Raw genomic sequence first — 18,864 nt, 5'->3', positions numbered from 1 at the left:
ATAATCCTTGTTATTACGTGATATTACCCATGACAGACTGCTAGGCATAATGACACTAAAGGTGCTTCATTAATATTCTAGAGGTGGCTCCGCATATGTAGAACTTTCTCCCACATAGTTCTGAAATCTGCTTGGCGATTAGAGCTTAGACCATTCGCCATGCCCAGGTTAGTGAGCCCGGGATTATGCGAGTATCTTCTCTATACCCACGTAGAATGTATTTTAAAATTCGATTAATGGCCAACTTGCCGAAAAGGAATTTTCAATCGACGGACACGAGTTCTCAGCATGAACTTATATGTCATTTATTTCATCAATTTATGATTCATGAGTGGTATTACAATTTTGATTCAAATTATTAACTAATGCTTGGTAGCATATTTTGTTTGACTTGTTTATGTTGAAAATATTTTTGGAAAAGGATTATAAAGAAAGTGATTTAGATTTCAAAATTTTACTCAATCTTTTTTTCAATATTAATTAATATATTTTTAACTTTTAATATTGGGATTTCAATATATCAATTAAAATATTAGAGGAAATTAAAAATTTTAATTTACAACTCTATTATCTGCATTACCTATTAAAGATACTTAATTATGTGACTGTCCAGAAAAAGTAAATTATGTTAATTGACTATTCAAAAGAGTATTAGCGATCAACAAAAAAAAAATGTAAATTTGAAGTTGCCTTCTTCACCTAATATTATGTTAAACAAAAGAATTATGTAATTAGGCTTTAATATTTAGTTAGGAGAAATCGTGATCAAACACGTGATAGCGTAAACTTACCAGTCTTCTCCATTATTATATATTTTTGTAGCATACAATTTCATATATAATATCAAGGGTATACAATCCACAGACTAATTACAATGTCAATACTTTTAATTGCAATAAAAACATTGCATTATATATGAAACATTTTGCATTATAGAAGTTCCAAGAACCATACCTACTTTACTAATAAAATAGATAAATGCACATAAAAAAATTGAAGGATGGTCAAATACATGTCGAAAATAAGAAAAGATCGACTAATCTCACTGTATGTTGAATTCTACGTAATGAATAGCTCATAATTCGATTTGGTGAGTTTGGTTAAATTAAAAAAACATTATTACCACATTCATTTAATTTTTAGTTTGAAAAAAAATAAGAAAAAAAGTGATTGTTCAGTTAGGGCCAGCCCATCTAGCTTTGGTGAGCCAATGGAGCACCGACACGTTATCCTTCCACTACAAAGAGCGGGAGGTTTTCGCTGCTCTGTGAAGCCAGCCTGACGCAGTGCCCTCCACTTTAAGAGCCACGAAGCCCATACCTTCGCCTGGACCACATGGCCCAAACTCCTAGCTTGGAACGGGCATGCCAGCATCTAGCAACCAGTGGCCCAACTAGTTGAGTAAGCTCAATGTTCAACCACTTTGATATCCCCGCTTGGGTTATAAGCTCACGCAACCGAGCTCGACATATAGTTTTGCTTGTTGATTTCCTTATTAATAAATTGCAGAAATAGTTTTCGAACAATGTGGGATGGAATTGATTACCTTCATTCACCATTTTTAATTGGAAGCCGATGGGAAATCACTTATTCTTCTAAACTTGTAATTTAAGTAAACCTTATTTGAATTCGTCATTTTTGGAACATCAACTCTTTGACTGTATTTTTATTGATTGACACATGCATAAATTTGTTGGAAATTCATTTTTCAAGCATGAAGTTTCGAGCATAAAACATATAACAATGTATATTTCATTTGATATATTATGTTTTTCCATTCGGTAGCTAATACAAGATATATGTATATACATATATACAATTTTCTTATTCCTCCCCACTTAAATCTACCACCATTGTATATAAAGCTTTGCGTGCTTTGTCAAGCTTAATAATTATTAATTTTAGCAAGACCGTATATTATTCCGAGAAAATCAAAAAATATAGAAAACATAGATTATCCATTTCCAAACACTCATATTAATATGAGATGTAGGTAGTACTTCATCTAATGAAGTAGATGGATAATTGTTCATCTTGTTGCATTGAAATACAGGAACTTTACCCTCGTAAAATCTTATTGTGGTGTGAAACTTTTCTATATAAATATACAAGATTTTATCAAATGTATATTGACAAAAAATGAATTATGTTCATAGTACCACAACATCGGGCGAAAAATATTTTAGGAATCATCTAATGTATAGACATTTTTCTTGAATAAAAAAGTTAGTGATAGTAATGGCCTCGGGAACATCCTCCTAACCTATTGACTGCATTTTGAAACTTAGATACGAACAACATGTACGTGCACGAGTTATTTACATATGGTTGTATGTTTCTTATCTTATTGCTTTCTAAACGGTATTGAATGAGGTAGTGAAATCGTCCCTCCTTTATAATCCTTGTTATTACGTGATATTACCCATGACAGACTGCTAGGCATAATGACACTAAAGGTGCTTCATTAATATTCTAGAGGTGGCTCCGCATATGTAGAACTTTCTCCCACATAGTTCTGAAATCTGCTTGGCGATTAGAGCTTAGACCATTCGACATGCCCAGGTTAGTGAGCCCGGGATTATGCGAGTATCTTCTCTATACCCACGTAGAATGTATTTTAAAATTCGATTAATGGCCAACTTGCCGAAAAGGAATTTTCAATCGACGGACACGAGTTCTCAGCCTGAACTTATATGTCATTTATTTCATCAATTTATGATTCATGAGTGGTATTACAATTTTGATTCAAATTATTAACTAATGCTTGGTAGCATATTTTGTTTGACTTGTTTATGTTGAAAATATTTTTGGAAAAGGATTATAAAGAAAGTGATTTAGATTTCAAAATTTTACTCAATCTTTTTTTCAATATTAATTAATGAATTTTTAACTTTTAATATTGGGATTTCAATATATCAATTAAAATATTAGAGGAAATTAAAAATTTTAATTTACAACTCTATTATCTGCATTACCTATTAAAGATACTTAATTATGTGACTGTCCAGAAAAAGTAAATTATGTTAATTGACTATTAAAAAGAGTATTAGCGATCAACAAAAAAAAATGTAAATTTGAAGTTGCCTTCTTCACCTAATATTATGTTAAACAAAAGAATTATGTAATTAGGCTTTAATATTTAGTTAGGAGATATCGTGATCAAACACGTGATAGCGTAAACTTACCAGTCTTCTCCATTATTATATATTTTTGTAGCATACAATTTCATATATAATATCAAGGGTATACAATCCACAGACTAATTACAATGTCAATACTTTTAATTGCAATAAAAACATTGCATTATATATGAAACATTTTGCATTATAGAAGTTCCAAGAACCATACCTACTTTACTAATAAAATAGATAAATGCTCATAAAAAAATTGAAGGATGGTCAAATACATGTCGAAAATAAGAAAAGATCGACTAATCTCACTGTATGTTGAATTCTACGTAATCAATAGCTCATAATTCGATTTGGTGAGTTTGGTTAAATTAAAAAAACATTATTACCACATTCATTTAATTTTTAGTTTGAAAAAAAGTAAGAAAAAAAGTGATTGTTCAGTTAGGGCCAGCCCATCTAGCTTTGGTGAGCCAATGGAGCACCGACACGTTATCCTTCCACTACAAAGAGCGGGAGGTTTTCGCTGCTCTGTGAAGCCAGCCTGACGCAGTGCCCTCCACTTTAAGAGCCACGAAGCCCATACTTTCGCCTGGACCACATGGCCCAAACTCCTAGCTTGGAACGGGCATGCCAGCATCTAGCAACCAATGGCCCAACTAGTTGAGTAAGCTCAATGTTCAACCACATTGATATCCCTGCTTGGGTTATAAGCTCACGCAACCGAGCTCGACATATAGTTTTGCTTGTTGATTTCCTTATTAATAAATTGCAGAAATAGTTTTCGAACAATGTGGGATGGAATTGATTACCTTCATTCACCATTTTTAATTGGAAGCCGATGGAAAATCACTTATTCTTCTAAACTTGTAATTTAAGTAAACCTTATTTGAATTCGTCATTTTTGGAACATCAACTCTTTGATTGTATTTTTATTGATTGACACATGCATAAATTTGTTTGAAATTCATTTTTCAAGCATGAAGTTTCGAGCATAAAACATATAACAATGTATATTTCATTTGATATATTATGTTTTTCCATTCGGTAGCTAATACAAGATATATGTATATACATATATATACAATTTTCTTATTCCACCCCACTTAAATCTACCACCATTATATATAAAGCTTTGCGTGCTTTATCAAGGTTAAAAATTATTAATTTTAGCAAGGCCATATATTATTCCGAGAAAATCGAAAAATGTAAAAAACATAGATTATCCATTTCCAAACACTCATATTAATATGAGATGTAGGTAGTACTTCATCTAATGAAGTAGATGGATAATTGTTCATCTTGTTGCATTGAAATACAGGAACTTTACCCTCGTAAAATCTTATTGTGGTGTGAAACTTTTCTATATAAATATACAAGATTTTATCAAATGTATATTGACAAAAAATGAATTATGTTCATAGTACCACAACATCGGCGAAAAATATGTTGGAATCATCTAATGTATAGACATTTTTCTTGAATAAAAAAGTTAGTGATAGTAATGGCCTCGGGAACATCCTCCTAACCTATTGACTGCATTTTGAAACTTAGATACGAACAACATGTACGTGCACGAGTTATTTACATATGGTTGTATGTTTCTTATCTTATTGCTTTCTAAACGGTATAGAATGAGGTAGTGAAATCGTCCCTCCTTTATAATCCTTGTTATTACGTGATATTACCCATGACCGACTGCTAGGCATAATGACACTAAAGGTGCTTCATTAATATTCTAGAGGTGGCTCCGCATATGTAGAACTTTCTCCCACATAGTTCTGAAATCTGCTTGGCGATTAGAGCTTAGACCATTCGACATGCCCCAGGTTAGTGAGCCCGGGATTATGCGAGTATCTTCTCTATACCCACGTAGAATGTATTTTAAAATTCGATTAATGGCCAACTTGCCGAAAAGGAATTTTCAATCGACGGACACGAGTTCTCAGCCTGAACTTATATGTCATTTATTTCATCAATTTATGATTCATGAGTGGTATTACAATTTTGATTCAAATTATTAACTAATGCTTGGTAGCATAATTTGTTTGACTTGTTTATGTTGAAAATATTTTTGGAAAAGGATTATAAAGAAAGTAATTTAGATTTCAAAATTTTACTCAATCTTTTTTTCAATATTAATAAATGAATTTTTAACTTTTAATATTGGGATTTCAATATATCAATTAAAATATTAGAGGAAATTAAAAATTTTAATTTACAACTCTATTATCTGCATTACCTATTAAAGATACTTAATTATGTGACTGTCCAGAAAAAGTAAATTATGTTAATTGACTATTCAAAAGAGTATTAGCGATCAACAAAAAAAAAATGTAAATTTGAAGTTGCCTTCTTCACCTAATATTATGTTAAACAAAAGAATTATGTAATTAGGCTTTAATATTTAGTTAGGAGAAATCGTGATCAAACACGTGATAGCGTAAACTTACCAGTCTTCTCCATTATTATATATTTTTGTAGCATACAATTTCATATATAATATCAAGGGTATACAATCCACAGACTAATTACAATGTCAATACTTTTAATTGCAATAAAAACATTGCATTATATATGAAACATTTTGCATTATAGAAGTTCCAAGAACCATACCTACTTTACTAATAAAATAGATAAATGCTCATAAAAAAATTGAAGGATGGTCAAATACATGTCGAAAATAAGAAAAGATCGACTAATCTCACTGTATGTTGAATTCTACGTAATCAATAGCTCATAATTCGATTTGGTGAGTTTGGTTAAATTAAAAAAACATTATTACCACATTCATTTAATTTTTAGTTTGAAAAAAAGTAAGAAAAAAAGTGATTGTTCAGTTAGGGCCAGCCCATCTAGCTTTGGTGAGCCAATGGAGCACCGACACGTTATCCTTCCACTACAAAGAGCGGGAGGTTTTCGCTGCTCTGTGAAGCCAGCCTGACGCAGTGCCCTCCACTTTAAGAGCCACGAAGCCCATACTTTCGCCTGGACCACATGGCCCAAACTCCTAGCTTGGAACGGGCATGCCAGCATCTAGCAACCAATGGCCCAACTAGTTGAGTAAGCTCAATGTTCAACCACATTGATATCCCTGCTTGGGTTATAAGCTCACGCAACCGAGCTCGACATATAGTTTTGCTTGTTGATTTCCTTATTAATAAATTGCAGAAATAGTTTTCGAACAATGTGGGATGGAATTGATTACCTTCATTCACCATTTTTAATTGGAAGCCGATGGAAAATCACTTATTCTTCTAAACTTGTAATTTAAGTAAACCTTATTTGAATTCGTCATTTTTGGAACATCAACTCTTTGATTGTATTTTTATTGATTGACACATGCATAAATTTGTTTGAAATTCATTTTTCAAGCATGAAGTTTCGAGCATAAAACATATAACAATGTATATTTCATTTGATATATTATGTTTTTCCATTCGGTAGCTAATACAAGATATATGTATATACATATATATACAATTTTCTTATTCCACCCCACTTAAATCTACCACCATTATATATAAAGCTTTGCGTGCTTTATCAAGGTTAAAAATTATTAATTTTAGCAAGGCCATATATTATTCCGAGAAAATCGAAAAATGTAAAAAACATAGATTATCCATTTCCAAACACTCATATTAATATGAGATGTAGGTAGTACTTCATCTAATGAAGTAGATGGATAATTGTTCATCTTGTTGCATTGAAATACAGGAACTTTACCCTCGTAAAATCTTATTGTGGTGTGAAACTTTTCTATATAAATATACAAGATTTTATCAAATGTATATTGACAAAAAATGAATTATGTTCATAGTACCACAACATCGGCGAAAAATATGTTGGAATCATCTAATGTATAGACATTTTTCTTGAATAAAAAAGTTAGTGATAGTAATGGCCTCGGGAACATCCTCCTAACCTATTGACTGCATTTTGAAACTTAGATACGAACAACATGTACGTGCACGAGTTATTTACATATGGTTGTATGTTTCTTATCTTATTGCTTTCTAAACGGTATAGAATGAGGTAGTGAAATCGTCCCTCCTTTATAATCCTTGTTATTACGTGATATTACCCATGACCGACTGCTAGGCATAATGACACTAAAGGTGCTTCATTAATATTCTAGAGGTGGCTCCGCATATGTAGAACTTTCTCCCACATAGTTCTGAAATCTGCTTGGCGATTAGAGCTTAGACCATTCGACATGCCCCAGGTTAGTGAGCCCGGGATTATGCGAGTATCTTCTCTATACCCACGTAGAATGTATTTTAAAATTCGATTAATGGCCAACTTGCCGAAAAGGAATTTTCAATCGACGGACACGAGTTCTCAGCCTGAACTTATATGTCATTTATTTCATCAATTTATGATTCATGAGTGGTATTACAATTTTGATTCAAATTATTAACTAATGCTTGGTAGCATAATTTGTTTGACTTGTTTATGTTGAAAATATTTTTGGAAAAGGATTATAAAGAAAGTAATTTAGATTTCAAAATTTTACTCAATCTTTTTTTCAATATTAATAAATGAATTTTTAACTTTTAATATTGGGATTTCAATATATCAATTAAAATATTAGAGGAAATTAAAAATTTTAATTTACAACTCTATTATCTGCATTACCTATTAAAGATACTTAATTATGTGACTGTCCAGAAAAAGTAAATTATGTTAATTGACTATTCAAAAGAGTATTAGCGATCAACAAAAAAAAAATGTAAATTTGAAGTTGCCTTCTTCACCTAATATTATGTTAAACAAAAGAATTATGTAATTAGGCTTTAATATTTAGTTAGGAGAAATCGTGATCAAACACGTGATAGCGTAAACTTACCAGTCTTCTCCATTATTATATATTTTTGTAGCATACAATTTCATATATAATATCAAGGGTATACAATCCACAGACTAATTACAATGTCAATACTTTTAATTGCAATAAAAACATTGCATTATATATGAAACATTTTGCATTATAGAAGTTCCAAGAACCATACCTACTTTACTAATAAAATAGATAAATGCACATAAAAAAATTGAAGGATGGTCAAATACATGTCGAAAATAAGAAAAGATCGACTAATCTCACTGTATGTTGAATTCTACGTAATGAATAGCTCATAATTCGATTTGGTGAGTTTGGTTAAATTAAAAAAACATTATTACCACATTCATTTAATTTTTAGTTTGAAAAAAAATAAGAAAAAAAGTGATTGTTCAGTTAGGGCCAGCCCATCTAGCTTTGGTGAGCCAATGGAGCACCGACACGTTATCCTTCCACTACAAAGAGCGGGAGGTTTTCGCTGCTCTGTGAAGCCAGCCTGACGCAGTGCCCTCCACTTTAAGAGCCACGAAGCCCATACCTTCGCCTGGACCACATGGCCCAAACTCCTAGCTTGGAACGGGCATGCCAGCATCTAGCAACCAGTGGCCCAACTAGTTGAGTAAGCTCAATGTTCAACCACTTTGATATCCCCGCTTGGGTTATAAGCTCACGCAACCGAGCTCGACATATAGTTTTGCTTGTCGATTTCCTTATTAATAAATTGCAGAAATAGTTTTCGAACAATGTGGGATGGAATTGATTACCTTCATTCACCATTTTTAATTGGAAGCCGATGGGAAATCACTTATTCTTCTAAACTTGTAATTTAAGTAAACCTTATTTGAATTCGTCATTTTTGGAACATCAACTCTTTGACTGTATTTTTATTGATTGACACATGCATAAATTTGTTGGAAATTCATTTTTCAAGCATGAAGTTTCGAGCATAAAACATATAACAATGTATATTTCATTTGATATATTATGTTTTTCCATTCGGTAGCTAATACAAGATATATGTATATACATATATACAACTTTCTTATTCCTCCCCACTTAAATCTACCACCATTGTATATAAAGCTTTGCGTGCTTTATCAAGCTTAATAATTATTAATTTTAGCAAGACCGTATATTATTCCGAGAAAATCAAAAAATATAGAAAACATAGATTATCCATTTCCAAACACTCATATTAATATGAGATGTAGGTAGTACTTCATCTAATGAAGAAGATGGATAATTGTTCATCTTGTTGCATTGAAATACAGGAACTTTACCCTCGTAAAATCTTATTGTGGTGTGAAACTTTTCTATATAAATATACAAGATTTTATCAAATGTATATTGACAAAAAATGAATTATGTTCATAGTACCACAACATCGGGCGAAAAATATTTTAGGAATCATCTAATGTATAGACATTTTTATTGAATAAAAAAGTTAGTGATAGTAATGGCCTCGGGAACATCCTCCTAACCTATTGACTGCATTTTGAAACTTAGATACGAACAACATGTACGTGCACGAGTTATTTACATATGGTTGTATGTTTCTTATCTTATTGCTTTCTAAACGGTATTGAATGAGGTAGTGAAATCGTCCCTCCTTTATAATCCTTGTTATTACGTGATATTACCCATGACAGACTGCTAGGCATAATGACACTAAAGGTGCTTCATTAATATTCTAGAGGTGGCTCCGCATATGTAGAACTTTCTCCCACATAGTTCTGAAATCTGCTTGGCGATTAGAGCTTAGACCATTCGACATGCCCAGGTTAGTGAGCCCGGGATTATGCGAGTATCTTCTCTATACCCACGTAGAATGTATTTTAAAATTCGATTAATGGCCAACTTGCCGAAAAGGAATTTTCAATCGACGGACACGAGTTCTCAGCCTGAACTTATATGTCATTTATTTCATCAATTTATGATTCATGAGTGGTATTACAATTTTGATTCAAATTATTAACTAATGCTTGGTAGCATATTTTGTTTGACTTGTTTATGTTGAAAATATTTTTGGAAAAGGATTATAAAGAAAGTGATTTAGATTTCAAAATTTTACTCAATCTTTTTTTCAATATTAATTAATGAATTTTTAACTTTTAATATTGGGATTTCAATATATCAATTAAAATATTAGAGGAAATTAAAAATTTTAATTTACAACTCTATTATCTGCATTACCTATTAAAGATACTTAATTATGTGACTGTCCAAAAAAAGTAAATTATGTTAATTGACTATTCAAAAGAGTATTAGCGATCAACAAAAAAAAAATGTAAATTTGAAGTTGCCTTCTTCACCTAATATTATGTTAAACAAAAGAATTATGTAGTTAGGCTTTAATATTTAGTTAGGAGAAATCGTGATCAAACACGTGATAGCGTAAACTTACCAGTCTTCTCCATTATTATATATTTTTGTAGCATACAATTTCATATATAATATCAAGGGTATACAATCCACAGACTAATTACAATGTCAATACTTTTAATTGCAATAAAAACATTGCATTATATATGAAAAATTGTGCATTATAGAAGTTCCAAGAACTATACCTACTTAACTAATAAAATAGATAAATTCACATAAAAAAATTGAAGGATGGTCAAATACATGTCGAAAATAAGAAAAGATCGACTAATCTCACTGTATGTTGAATTCTACGTAATGAATAGCTCATAATTCGATTTGGTGAGTTTGGTTAAATTAAAAAAACATTATTACCACATTCATTTAATTTTTAGTTTGAAAAAAAAATAAGAAAAGAAGTGATTGTTCAGTTAGGGCCAGCCCATCTAGCTTTGGTGAGCCAATGGAGCACCGACACGTAATCCTTCCACTACAAAGAGCGGGAGGTTTTCGCTGCTCTGTGAAACCAGCCTGACGCAGTGCCCTCCACTTTAAGAGCCACGAAGCACATACCTTCGCCTGGACCACATGGCCCAAACTCCTAGCTTGGAACGGGCATGCCAGCATCTAGCAACCAGTGGCCCAACTAGTTGAGTAAGCTCAATGTTCAACCACTTTGATATTCCCGCTTGGGTTATAAGCTCACGCAACCGAGCTCGACATATAGTTTTACTTGTTGATTTTCTTATTAATAAATTGCAGAAATAGTTTTCGAACAATGTGGGATGGAATTGATTACCTTCATTCACCATTTTTAATTGGAAGCCGATGGGAAATCACTTATTCTTCTAAACTTGTAATTTAAGTAAACCTTATTTGAATTCGTCATTTTTGGAACATCAACTCTTTGACTGTATTTTTATTGATTGACACATGCATAAATTTGTTGGAAATTCATTTTTCAAGCATGAAGTTTCGAGCATAAAACATATAACAATGTATATTTCATTTGATATATTATGTTTTTCCATTCGGTAGCTAATACAAGATATATGTATATACATATATACAATTTTCTTATTCCTCCCCACTTAAATCTACCACCATTGTATATAAAGCTTTGCGTGCTTTATCAAGCTTAATAATTATTAATTTTAGCAAGACCGTATATTATTCCGAGAAAATCAAAAAATATAGAAAACATAGATTATCCATTTCCAAACACTCATATTAATATGAGATGTAGGTAGTACTTCATCTAATGAAGTAGATGGATAATTGTTCATCTTGTTGCATTGAAATACAGGAACTTTACCCTCGTAAAATCTTATTGTGGTGTGAAACTTTTCTATATAAATATACAAGATTTTATCAAATGTATATTGACAAAAAATGAATTATGTTCATAGTACCACAACATCGGGCAAAAAATATTTTAGGAATCATCTAATGTATAGACATTTTTCTTGAATAAAAAAGTTAGTGATAGTAATGGCCTCGGGAACATCCTCCTAACCTATTGACTGCATTTTGAAACTTAGATACGAACAACATGTACGTGCACGAGTTATTTACATATGGTAGTATGTTTCTTATCTTATTGCTTTCTAAACGGTATTGAATGAGGTAGTGAAATCGTCCCTCCTTTATAATCCTTGTTATTACGTGATATTACCCATGACAGACTGCTAGGCATAATGACACTAAAGGTGCTTCATTAATATTCTAGAGGTGGCTCCGCATATGTAGAACTTTCTCCCACATAGTTCTGAAATCTGCTTGGCGATTAGAGCTTAGACCATTCGACATGCCCAGGTTAGTGAGCCCGGGATTATGCGAGTATCTTCTCTATACCCACGTAGAATGTATTTTAAAATTCGATTAATGGCCAACTTGCCGAAAAGGAATTTTCAATCGACGGACACGAGTTCTCAGCCTGAACTTATATGTCATTTATTTCATCAATTTATGATTCATGAGTGGTATTACAATTTTGATTCAAATTATTAACTAATGCTTGGTAGCATATTTTGTTTGACTTGTTTATGTTGAAAATATTTTTGGAAAAGGATTATAAAGAAAGTGATTTAGATTTCAAAATTTTACTCAATCTTTTTTTCAATATTAATTAATGAATTTTTAACTTTTAATATTGGGATTTCAATATATCAATTAAAATATTAGAGGAAATTAAAAATTTTAATTTACAACTCTATTATCTGCATTACCTATTAAAGATACTTAATTATGTGACTGTCCAAAAAAAGTAAATTATGTTAATTGACTATTCAAAAGAGTATTAGCGATCAACAAAAAAAAAATGTAAATTTGAAGTTGCCTTCTTCACCTAATATTATGTTAAACAAAAGAATTATGTAGTTAGGCTTTAATATTTAGTTAGGAGAAATCGTGATCAAACACGTGATAGCGTAAACTTACCAGTCTTCTCCATTATTATATATTTTTGTAGCATACAATTTCATATATAATATCAAGGGTATACAATCCACAGACTAATTACAATGTCAATACTTTTAATTGCAATAAAAACATTGCATTATATATGAAAAATTGTGCATTATAGAAGTTCCAAGAACTATACCTACTTAACTAATAAAATAGATAAATTCACATAAAAAAATTGAAGGATGGTCAAATACATGTCGAAAATAAGAAAAGATCGACTAATCTCACTGTATGTTGAATTCTACGTAATGAATAGCTCATAATTCGATTTGGTGAGTTTGGTTAAATTAAAAAAACATTATTACCACATTCATTTAATTTTTAGTTTGAAAAAAAAATAAGAAAAGAAGTGATTGTTCAGTTAGGGCCAGCCCATCTAGCTTTGGTGAGCCAATGGAGCACCGACACGTAATCCTTCCACTACAAAGAGCGGGAGGTTTTCGCTGCTCTGTGAAACCAGCCTGACGCAGTGCCCTCCACTTTAAGAGCCACGAAGCACATACCTTCGCCTGGACCACATGGCCCAAACTCCTAGCTTGGAACGGGCATGCCAGCATCTAGCAACCAGTGGCCCAACTAGTTGAGTAAGCTCAATGTTCAACCACTTTGATATTCCCGCTTGGGTTATAAGCTCACGCAACCGAGCTCGACATATAGTTTTACTTGTTGATTTTCTTATTAATAAATTGCAGAAATAGTTTTCGAACAATGTGGGATGGAATTGATTACCTTCATTCACCATTTTTAATTGGAAGCCGATGGGAAATCACTTATTCTTCTAAACTTGTAATTTAAGTAAACCTTATTTGAATTCGTCATTTTTGGAACATCAACTCTTTGACTGTATTTTTATTGATTGACACATGCATAAATTTGTTGGAAATTCATTTTTCAAGCATGAAGTTTCGAGCATAAAACATATAACAATGTATATTTCATTTGATATATTATGTTTTTCCATTCGGTAGCTAATACAAGATATATGTATATACATATATACAATTTTCTTATTCCTCCCCACTTAAATCTACCACCATTGTATATAAAGCTTTGCGTGCTTTATCAAGCTTAATAATTATTAATTTTAGCAAGACCGTATATTATTCCGAGAAAATCAAAAAATATAGAAAACATAGATTATCCATTTCCAAACACTCATATTAATATGAGATGTAGGTAGTACTTCATCTAATGAAGTAGATGGATAATTGTTCATCTTGTTGCATTGAAATACAGGAACTTTACCCTCGTAAAATCTTATTGTGGTGTGAAACTTTTCTATATAAATATACAAGATTTTATCAAATGTATATTGACAAAAAATGAATTATGTTCATAGTACCACAACATCGGGCAAAAAATATTTTAGGAATCATCTAATGTATAGACATTTTTCTTGAATAAAAAAGTTAGTGATAGTAATGGCCTCGGGAACATCCTCCTAACCTATTGACTGCATTTTGAAACTTAGATACGAACAACATGTACGTGCACGAGTTATTTACATATGGTAGTATGTTTCTTATCTTATTGCTTTCTAAACGGTATTGAATGAGGTAGTGAAATCGTCCCTCCTTTATAATCCTTGTTATTACGTGATATTACCCATGACAGACTGCTAGGCATAATGACACTAAAGGTGCTTCATTAATATTCTAGAGGTGGCTCCGCATATGTAGAACTTTCTCCCACATAGTTCTGAAATCTGCTTGTCGATTAGAGCTTAGACCATTCGACATGCCCAAGTTAGTGAGCCCGGGATTATGCGAGTATCTTCTCTATACCCACGTAGAATGTATTTTAAAATTCGATTAATGGCCAACTTGCCGAAAAGGAATTTTCAATCGACGGACACGAGTTCTCAGCCTGAACTTATATGTCATTTATTTCATCAATTTATGATTCATGAGTGGTATTACAATTTTGATTCAAATTATTAACTAATGCTTGGTAGCATATTTTGTTTGACTTGTTTATGTTGAAAATATTTTTGGAAAAGGATTATAAAGAAAGTGATTTAGATTTCAAAATTTTACTCAATCTTTTTTTCAATATTAATTAATGAATTTAACTTTTAATATTGGGATTTCAATATATCAATTAAAATATTAGAGGAAATTAAAAATTTTAATTTACGACTCTATTATCTGCATTACCTATTAAAGATACTTAATTATGTGACTGTCCAGAAAAAGTAAATTATGTTAATTGACTATTCAAAAGAGTATTAGCGATCAACAAAAAAAAAATGTAAATTTGAAGTTGCCTTGTTCACCTAATATTATGTTAAACAAAAGAATTATGTAATTAGGCTTTAATATTTAGTTAGGAGAAATCGTGATCAAACACGTGATAGCGTAAACTTACCAGTCTTCTCCGTAATTATATATTTTTGTAGCATACAATTTCATATATAATATCTAGGGTATACAATCCACAGACTAATTACAATGTCAACACTTTTAATTGCAATAAAAACATTGCATTATATATGAAAAATTGTGCATTATAGAATTTCCAAGAACCATACCTACTTTACTAATAAAATAGATAAATGCACATAAAAAAATTGAAGGATGGTCAAATACATGTCGAAAATAAGAAAAGATCGACTAATCTCACTGTATGTTGAATTCTACGTAATGAATAGCTCATAATTCGATTTGGTGAGTTTGGTTAAATTAAAATAACATTATTACCACATTCATTTAATTTTTAGTTTGAAAAATAATAAGAAAAAAAGTGATTGTTCAGTTAGGGCCAGCCCATCTAGCTTTGGTGAGCCAATGGAGCACCGACACGTTATCCTTCCACTACAAAGAGCGGGAGGTTTTCGCTGCTCTGTGAAGCCAGCCTGACGCAGTGCCCTCCACTTTAAGAGCCACGAAGCCCATACCTTCGCCTGGACCATATGGCCCAAACTCCTAGCTTGGAACGGGCATGCCAGCATCTAGCAACCAATGGCCCAACTAGTTGAGTAAGCTCAATGTTCAACCACTTTGATATCCCCGCTTGGGTTATAAGCTCACGCAACCGAGCTCGACATATAGTTTTGCTTGTTGATTTCCTTATTAATAAATTGCAGAAATAGTTTTCGAACAATGTGGGATGGAATTGATTACCTTCATTCACCATTTTTAATTGGAAGCCAATGGGAAATCACTTATTCTTCTAAACTTGTAATTTAAGTAAACCTTATTTGAATTCGTCATTTTGGGAACATCAACTCTTTGACTGTATTTTTATTGATTGACACATGCATAAATTTGTTGGAAATTCATTTTTCAAGCATGAAGTTTCGAGCATAAAACATATAACAATGTAGATTTCATTTGATATATTATGTTTTTCCATTCGGTAGCTAATACATGATATATGTATATACATATATACAATTTTCTTATTCCTCCCCACTTAAATCTACCACCATTGTATATAAAGCTTTGCGTGCTTTATCAAGCTTAATAATTATTAATTTTAGCAAGACCATATATTATTCCGAGAAAATCAAAAAATGTAAAAAACATAGATTATCCATTTCCAAACACTCATATTAATATGAGATGAGATAGTACTTCATCTAATGAAGTAGATGGATAATTGTTCATCTTGTTGCATTGAAATACAGGAACTTTACCCTCGTAAAATCTTATTGTGGTGTGAAACTTTTCTATATAAATATACAAGATTATATCAAATGTATATTGACAAAAAATGAATTATGTTCATAGTACCACAACATCGGGCGAAAAATATTTTAGGAATCATCTAATGTATAGACATTTTTCTTGAATAAAAAAGTTAGTGATAGTAATGGCCTCGGGAACATCCTCCTAACCTATTGACTGCATTTTGAAACTTAGATACGAACAACATGTACGTGCACGAGTTATTTACATATGGTTGTATGTTTCTTATCTTATAGCTTTCTAAACGGTATAAAATGAGGTAGTGAAATCGTCCCTCCTTTATAATCCTTGTTATTACGTGATATTACCCATGACAGACTGCTAGGCATAATGACACTAAAGGTGCTTCATTAATATTCTAGAGGTGGCTCCGCATATGTAGAACTTTCTCCCACATAGTTCTGAAATCTGCTTGGCGATTAGAGCTTAGACCATTCGACATGCCCAGATTAGTGAGCCCGGGATTATGCGAGTATCTTCTCTATACCCACGTAGAATGTATTTTAAAATTCGATTAATGGCCAACTTGCCGAAAAGGAATTTTCAATCGACGGACACGAGTTCTCAGCCTGAACTTATATGTCATTTATTTCATCAATTTATGATTCATGAGTGGTATTACAATTTTGATTCAAATTATTAACTAATGCTTGGTAGCATATTTTGTTTGACTTATTTATGTTTAAAATATTTTTGGAAAAGGATTATAAAGAAAGTAATTTAGATTTCAAAATTTTACTCAATCCTTTTTTCAATATTAATTAATGAATTTTTAACTTTTAATATTGGGATTTCAATATATCAATTAAAATATTAGAGGAAATTAAAAATTTTAATTTACAACTCTATTATCTGCATTACCTATTAAAAATACTTAATTATGTGACTATCCAGAAAAAGTAAATTATGTTAATTGACTATTCAAAAGAGTATTAGCGATCAACAAAAAAAAAATGTAAATTTGAAGTTGCCTTGTTCACCTAATATTATGTTAAACAAAAGAATTATGTAATTAGGCTTTAATATTTAGTTAGGAGAAATCGTGATCAAACACGTGATAGCGTAAACTTACCAGTCTTCTCCGTTATTATATATTTTTGTAGCATACAATTTCATATATAATATCAAGGGTATACAATCCACAGACTAATTACAATGTCAATACTTTTAATTGCAATAAAAACATTGCATTATATATGAAAAATTGTGCATTATAGAAGTTCCAAGAACCATACCTACTTTACTAATAAAATAGATAAATGCACATAAAAAAATTGAAAGATGGTCAAATACATGTCGAAAATAAGAGAAGATCGACTAGCTTTGGTGAGCCAATGGAGCACCGACACGTTATCCTTCCAATACAAAGAGCGGGAGGTTTTCGCTGCTCTGTGAAGCCAGCCTGACGCAGTGCCCTCCACTTTAAGAGCCACGAAGCCCATACCTTCGCCTGGACCACATGGCCCAAACTCCTAGCTTGGAACGGGCATGCCAGCATCTAGCAACCAGTGGCCCAACTAGTTGAGTAAGCTCAATGTTCAACCACTTTGATATCCCCGCTTGGGTTATAAGCTCACGCACCCGAGCTCGACATATAGTTTTGCTTGTTGATTTCCTTATTAATAAATTGCAGAAATAGTTTTCGAACAATGTGGGATGGAATTGATTACCTTCATTCACCATTTTTAATTGGAAGCCGATGGGAGATCAATTATTCTTTTAAACTATCATTATCTAAATAGTTTAGACTTTAAGAGGTATTAGAACTCTTAAGTAGTCTTCTTGTAATAGGGTTTTATATTTTTATAAGTAATTTTTATTTATTATTATAGAGGTTATTTAAGTAAGGGTATAAATGTCTTTAAAGAAAAAACAACACATGAAAGATTTACACTTTTTGATATAGTACAGATATAGATATAGATGTAGATATATATAGATATAGATATAGATACATATAAATATAGATCTCGAAATACACACATCACATACAAGAAAAATACAATTTTAGTCTTGTAACTTCAAAATTATGACAATTTTAGTCCTTTTTTCGACCAATATCACCGAAAAATTATGTGTGACACATGACCAAATTAAATTTTAAATTTAATCCGTAACTTAGGAGGGACTGGCATTTTTAGTCCTATAACTTAAGATATTGACATTTTTTGTTCTGCACGAAATTAATTTATAGGACAAAAATTGCAAGTTAACTGGATCATATGCAACTCACATGTAATTTCTGATCAAATTGGCAAGATAAAGACTAAAGTTGCTAAAATTTTAAAATTGCAAAATACAATTTATAAAATGGTACAAAAAATGCCAATCCCTAAATTACAGGATTAAAATTGCAATTTTTCCTACACATTTATGTCAT

At 31.6% G+C, this 18,864-nt stretch overlaps 8 non-coding genes across 8 annotated transcripts; all 8 read right to left on the bottom strand.

Annotated features, from left to right (window-relative positions):
• Positions 1 to 1,162: 1,162 nt before the first annotated feature.
• LOC148787538 (signal recognition particle RNA) lies at positions 1,163 to 1,468 on the bottom strand. The gene has a single exon (XR_016066551.1).
• Positions 1,469 to 3,556: 2,088 nt separating this feature from the next.
• Positions 3,557 to 3,862, bottom strand: LOC148787537 (signal recognition particle RNA). The gene has a single exon (XR_016066571.1).
• Positions 3,863 to 5,952: 2,090 nt separating this feature from the next.
• LOC148787536 (signal recognition particle RNA) lies at positions 5,953 to 6,258 on the bottom strand. The gene has a single exon (XR_016066570.1).
• A 2,090-nt stretch (positions 6,259 to 8,348) lies between these two features.
• On the bottom strand, positions 8,349 to 8,654 carry LOC148787535 (signal recognition particle RNA). The gene has a single exon (XR_016066550.1).
• Positions 8,655 to 10,744: 2,090 nt separating this feature from the next.
• Positions 10,745 to 11,050, bottom strand: LOC148787534 (signal recognition particle RNA). The gene has a single exon (XR_016066575.1).
• A 2,090-nt stretch (positions 11,051 to 13,140) lies between these two features.
• Positions 13,141 to 13,446, bottom strand: LOC148787533 (signal recognition particle RNA). Its single transcript, XR_016066574.1, has one exon.
• Positions 13,447 to 15,533: 2,087 nt separating this feature from the next.
• On the bottom strand, positions 15,534 to 15,839 carry LOC148787532 (signal recognition particle RNA). Its single transcript, XR_016066554.1, has one exon.
• A 1,932-nt stretch (positions 15,840 to 17,771) lies between these two features.
• Positions 17,772 to 18,076, bottom strand: LOC148787531 (signal recognition particle RNA). The gene has a single exon (XR_016066576.1).
• Between the last annotated feature and the right edge of the window lie 788 nt (positions 18,077 to 18,864).

Source organism: Sesamum indicum, linkage group LG7 (assembly GCF_026168435.1).
Source record: "Sesamum indicum cultivar Baizhima isolate 11 linkage group LG7, ASM2616843v1, whole genome shotgun sequence".
Lineage (NCBI taxonomy): Eukaryota > Viridiplantae > Streptophyta > Magnoliopsida > Lamiales > Pedaliaceae > Sesamum > Sesamum indicum.
Note: the sequence above shows the minus strand (reverse complement) of the source record. Positions and strands in the feature narration are given on the sequence as shown.